Here is a 6,470-nt window from a genome sequence, read left to right on the forward strand (position 1 = left end):
TTTTTTTTTTTTTTTAACTACAGACATCCTGTTTGTGTTCAAAAAAAATCAAATTAACTTTACTAGTCCATCCCAACAGCTCTTAAAATCCACATGCTTGAATAAAAACTTTTGTGGATGATGTCCCCTTTGTCTGACTAGTAATATCCTGGAAATGACCATGAAACTTAAAGGAAAGACCTTAGGTCTTGTGTATTTTAGAAAATGGACGTAGCACTCTCTTCCTGAAGGAGGGATCGTGCATCAGCTTCGTGTCTGTAGGCTTCGTTATTTTAATTGTCCTCAATATTGCAGACACCCAACACCTTTGGTGTATGCACAAAGCATCGTGGGGTCCTGCTCCAGGCCATCAATGACAAAGACATGAATGATTGGTTATACGCCTTCAATCCACTTCTTGCTGGCACGATACGGTAAGAGGCAATTCCTGAGCAGACAAAGAGCTTAAAAATAGTCATAAAAAAGCAGACAGTTTGTCACAGAATTGAGCCTTGTTTTGAAGAAATGGACAGGATGGTTAAGCTGAAGGGAAGCAAAGGAGTGTGCAATAAAAAGAAAAAAAAATTGAAGAAATGGCAGTGGTTGCTGCTTTGGCTTGTGACATTATTAATATACGTGTACAATCTAAATATGCTGTCCAGTGTCAAATGTTACTTAACAGTGCCTTAAAAGAACCCATCATCCTTCAAAGAAGCACAGCAGAAGAATGAACAGTCTTTCTGGTTATAGCTCATGATAGATTTTACTTTCTAAACTTGTAAAGTAAGCTAGGACTGTATTAAAGAACAAAAGATGGAGAAACTCTGGGGAAGGGAGAAAAGTCCACATCCAGAATTCAACAAATGGTTTTTCACTTCTTTCTTGTGCAGGTCCAAATTGGCTCGAAGACGGACAGGCCAGCTGAAGTACTGAGTCCATGTAGTGTTCTCATCTGTTCTCCCTAACTCCTATTCTGATAGATAAAAGTGTTACCTTTCATTTTCTCTTTGTGATTCTTGACAGTTTCTCTTGTATGTAATCCTGTGGCTTAACAACCCCTACCTTCCCACCTCCTCCATTGCATTTTCTAGATATTCTAACACTACTTTGTTTCTTTTCACTTGTGCAGAGAATCCTACTAGTAGCATGTGGCCAAACAAAAAGGAGGAAAAAAACCTGATTATGCACGACTCTAAAAAGAAAAAAAGATTTTTTTCCTTTAACAATTGTTTTTTCACTCCAGCTGACCTTCTGCTGTCTGTCCCACTGTACATTGTTGTCTGTCTAGAATGCTACAGGTTTTTCATTTGATTCGTGACTTGGCAATAGTCACTGGTTCCCTCAGGGCAAAGTGCTATGCCAGGGAAAGATTATTCCTTCTATGTAGACATTACCCAGTCAGGAACTACAATAGCTCCTCAGGCTTTCCAGCCTCTGAATTAAACTCTTTTGAAAGCTGACATTGGATAAATCTATCTGGGCAGACTGGACTTTGGACTTGGTGCAAGTTTTTGAGCTCTCTGAGTCTAACGGCCTGGAAAGAAGTAGGGAAGGAATCTGGAGGGGCTGGCTGCAGTGATCTGCCTTTCCATGTTCACTGTGGGGGTGCAGGTGAGCAGTGCTTGCCTCTAACTCTTCCACTAAAACGTAATGCTGTTCTGCCTTTGAGCTGAGCAGACAGAACTGCTAATGTGAGGATAAACCAAAATATATTATATTAGGTAGAATCCCTGAAGTTTTAGATGCTCACTCTCGCATTTGTTGCAGGTGGAAGGAACCAGCGTGGTGGTTTCCTGGAGCCTTTTCAGGAGACACCACAGGAGGGCGACATCTCCCCTTTCTGCTTTTAGTTCAGCCTTTCTAGTTCCTGTAGTGACAGTTCTCACCTCCTGGAAGACATTTACACTTGTAATCGGTTTGTTAGGGAAGACAGCTCTTTGGCATCATTCTGAAATGCCTGCTTTATGCATGGATCCTGTCCCTGCAATGTTCAGCTGCCATCCCGTCTGTCAATGGGGAAAAGTATCCACTGTCTACAGAATGCTTTCTGGACTTTGCACTTGCAGTATTCTTCAGGGAACAGCAGGATACTTTCACTTCCTTTTGGAATAATTGTTGAATGTCTCTTAATCTACCTGCTGCAATTCTCATTAGCTAACCTCCTTAGTTATTAATTTCAGAAATTATCCTTCCTTGAGGACAGATCAGATGGACTTTGATCCTGGTCAGTGTGGTGTGACAGTTTGCTGCTTGGAGATCAGCTGGGTGGTGTTGGTTCTTGACCTGCAATGGAAGTTCTCTCTGGGGCAGAGCTTTGCTCCTTGCATCAGGAAAGGAAGGCAGAATGAGTTTCCTTTCTGAGAAGTGAACTCATCTTTCTTACTTAGGTTTTTAAGGAGGTTGGAGGCTTTTGTTTGTTTTATTTTCTGTATTTCAGACTGTTACGCTGTAGTTTCGTGACTTGGATGCTGGTAGGGCAAACATACCAGGATTTCACCCCGAGGTTCCTTACTCTTGAGTAGAGATGAAAGAGTTTCATGCCAGCATGACAGTAGGTACATCTAGGGGAAAAAAAAATCGTGATTCCAGCTCAGGAAGGTCATTTTAATTCAGATCACTCATCGCCAGGTCACCCCATGCCTTGGGACTTCTGTGGCCAAAAGTATATGTGGGACTGCCATCAGCTGAGCAATTTTTTTATTAGCTTTATGGGTTTTTCATTCAATAAAATGCAATGCATACTGGGACCTCCTAAACGCATAGCTGGAAAGGGGAGATGGAGTCTGATACTTGCTAGGGCATATCCTTATTTATCAGTATAGTATTCAAATTAAATAATGTGCTCATCCCATCTCCTATGGTCCTTGGATTTATTTCAGAACTGGAACCCAGAGCGTGTGTGTGTCCTGGGGACCCAGGAATGTAGTAGAGAGGATTTGTTTTGTTTTGGTTTTGTCTTGTTGAGTGTGTGCAACTCTCAATACAGTGGTGGTAGTTCTTTGTTTTGCAATGGACGATATGCACTTGCAGTGTGTGGATGCTAAGACTGCTAGTGCTGGCAGTGGGCTCCTCGAGCTGCAGCTAAGCTGATTTCAAGGTGTATTGAGAATGAAGTAGATGGATTTTAAGCACTAAGTTGTTACTGCCGCCATCACCACTATTTGCCATGGAAGTGGAACCAGTCTGAGGAGGACTAGCAATCTCAGTGGTGGTATTATGTGACGCACTGACAGATAAAAAGTTTTGTTTTTATCTTTTCTTTTTTAATCTAGAAGAAAACTAGTTTTCTAAGTCTTTGCTTTGGATAAACCAGAAAATGAACTGTGGGTAAATAAACATTGCATAGAAACACGATTAAAGGATTGTCCTTTGAAAACAGGAGGAGACGGTTGCTTATTTTATACAGAGCTGGAGATGTGACAGTTGTATTACATAAGTGTCTTATAACAGAAGATTCCAAGCAGCTTCTTATGACTTGGTGTCTGTGTGGATAACAGGTCATCAGAAGAACAGAATTCTAATTCTATTTTTAATCATCAGTATCTCTTAGAGCTGCATACTCTTGACAAAATCAATTCTCATGTAGAGTTCAAGTGGGCATTACTGTTTCTGGGTCTGACCTAAATACAGATTTTTGCCAATTACTGAGGCATTGGTTTCCCTACTTAAAACTGGATGACTGAAATGAAAATTTTCTTTAAAATGAAAGCAAAGCAAAAAAAGAAAAGCAAATTTCTATTCACATCAAAGCTCTTTTGATCTAACCCAACAGTTAAAAAAATTCTGTTTAGAAACTGAACAAGAATGGAAAAACGTGCCAAGCTGCCTTCTGCTGACATTTAAAAACCCACTCTTGGTTACCTACTACATGCTTGTGGAGTCCTGGAGTCAGACAGCTCTCAGGACCCAACCACTGGGCACCAGGCGTCCTGCTGGGGGTCTGCCAGCCCACTGAGCAGAAACACTGCTGGTAAACCTGACAGGCATTTCTTAAACAGATTTGGAAGTGAAACTGCCACAGTTTGGGTTTTTTTATGTTCCTGAGTAAATGGGAGGAGAAATGGCCCAATGAAAATCGTGTCATTTGTAATAGAGCTTCCTGGGTATTTTTAAACTAAACCTTCTATACTGTATTTTGGAAATGCACTTTAAGTACCTGTTGAAAGAAGATTCCTATATTCTAGGATGCAGAAAGGAAGGTAATATTATTTCCAAACCACTGAGAACTGTGTTTGTTTTCTTTTGCTAGTGTGTGATAGTTCTGATTACTGATCAGCAAGATATTTCAAAGCAAAGACTTGTACCTTTTGCTGCTTGTTATCTAATTTACAGGGATTTAATTTTATGTAATGTATTGTATATTTATACATCTGTAATTAATTGCACATTAGATAAGAAAGAGGATTAGCTTTAGAATAACACCTGTTGGTACTCTCCAATAACTAATACTGCCTATGCATTGCATCTTTCTGGTACTCTTACACAGCCTTAGTTTGTGTTAGTTTATACTGTGGTGGTGTTTTTGTTGAACATGCAGTTGTTCACCTGCTGCTCGAAGGAAGGATACTAATGCTGCTCTGGAACGGTTTGCTGAATGTACTTGAAAATGGATCTCTAACGTGTGCGTTGCATCTCTCCATTGTGGTTAATAACACGAATACGTGGTCTGAACTGTACTGTATGTAGCAGGAATGTATTAATTTTGTGCTTCTTTGTTTAAAAACATCAGGTGTTCAAGAACAGGATGGAGATTTTTTTGTTCAGAAGGCCATTTATGCGTTCTAAGTGTTCGAAATCAAAACTAGTCCAACTAAAACCAGATGGTTGTGTCCAATGTCAATTGGAACAGTTTTTAAATTAACAGGAGCAGACACACGTGTTCAGAAAATGGAGGGTGTGGGGGTCCTCACTCTCCAGTTTGTACTGTTGCCAAGGTAATGGTCTGATCCTGAGCAGTACTGGCTACCTCTTGCTCACGTTGAAACATAGAGTGGAAGCAGAGGGAGTCTTGGATGATCAGCGCTTCCCAGGATCAGCTCTTAATTTCCCACTCTGCTTGTTCATACTTCATGTGCAGTTGATTAATGTTCTTGACTTTGGACATTAGACATGCTGTTGCACTGAAATACATCTTTTCTTTTAATTGCGGTTCTCATTTCTGTTCAACCTCTCTGTACACAAGGTATACAAGGTATACGCTGTATAAGTGGCCTTCTTGAACAAATCTCTTTGCAAACTGATTTCATCCCAGCGAAGGAGTGCATCAGCAACACTGTACATTAATTTCAGATTTTCATTTTCATGTTTTATTTTGTAAATATCTGATGTTTGGAGCTCGAGTATACAAAATGTAAATATAGTTCATGTATTTGTACTAATTCTGATCCATTTGCTGTATAGCCTTAGGTGTGCAATGCAGATATTATCTAACTGTGTATGGTAACCTTGCACCACTGAATTGTTAGTGAACGAGGTGAAACAATAAAGGTACAACCAGTGCATTAGCAGGTATAACGTGTGCTCCTTTTAGTATGATTTAATTACTAGTATTTAATGCATTGTTTTCAAAGTCTATCCTGAGCAAGCTTATGCTTCTGTCGAAAGAAATTTGCCTCAGCTATTCTTGAGAAAGTTAAAAGGCCCTCCTTATCTTTTGTTGTTCTCTTCCTTCTGCTATGCTCTGCAGCATTTCTGAGCAACATTTAGATCATCCAAATAATCAAAAGACGATTTTGCTCAACAGATAAAGGCTGTAGTAGTGCAGCCAAAACTGAGTGCTTATCTGAGAGTGCTGGCCAAGGACAACAGGAGTGAGTGAACTCCAGCCACCGAACCCCAACAGCCACGTGTGAGCTGCCAGCTGTGGGGAATGGGGGCACCCAGCAGTCCTGTGAGCCGTCCTTGTTGGGAAGTGAGCCTTGTGCTTAACTGGGCCAGCTGTGCGGGGGGCTGCTGTGGGGGGGGCTGCATCCCCTCCCCTCCCCTCCTGGCGTGCAGCTGCAGGCACCGTTCCTCAGCTCTTTTTGCCTCCTTTCTCACTGTGGTACTTGCGGCAGTGATGGCAGCGGGGTACAGTTTTCCAACCCTGGTGTTTTGGCAATTAATGCTGTTTAATTAAAGGAGAGAGGAAACAAGAGTTGCAAGGCATCCAGGCAGACGGGAGGCCCCGGGGTGGGTGTCGGCTGCCAACATCTGTGGGTTTGTACGCGGGCGGGTGCCTGAAGCGCAAATCTGCGGCCTGCCGCCCTCCTGCGGGTTTGGCTGCTGAGGAAACCTCTGCAGTGCCAGCAGCCCTCGGCCGCGTCGCCCCTCTCCCGGCCCCGGGGGCTGCCATACCCGCGTAGGGCTTCGGAGGCTCTTCCGTCTGTCCGTCCCGGGGCTCAGGCCCGGCGCCGTGTCGCACTCCCGTCCCTTTAAGGGGGCGAGGCGTTCGGCGCTGCGCTCCTCGGGCCTGAGCCGTCGCCCCATGGGCGGGAAGGCGGCGCTGGGCG

At 42.8% G+C, this 6,470-nt stretch overlaps 1 long non-coding RNA gene across 1 annotated transcript; it reads left to right on the forward strand.

The window, feature by feature from the left end:
• The first annotated feature begins 83 nt into the window (after positions 1-83).
• Positions 84-5,480, forward strand: LOC109370857. The gene is made up of 2 exons (XR_002121316.2): positions 84-413; positions 870-5,480. It is a non-coding gene; the product is annotated as an uncharacterized LOC109370857 (long non-coding RNA).
• The last annotated feature ends 990 nt before the right edge of the window (positions 5,481-6,470 follow it).

Source organism: Meleagris gallopavo, chromosome 23, assembly GCF_000146605.3.
Source record: "Meleagris gallopavo isolate NT-WF06-2002-E0010 breed Aviagen turkey brand Nicholas breeding stock chromosome 23, Turkey_5.1, whole genome shotgun sequence".
Taxonomy (NCBI): domain Eukaryota; kingdom Metazoa; phylum Chordata; class Aves; order Galliformes; family Phasianidae; genus Meleagris; species Meleagris gallopavo.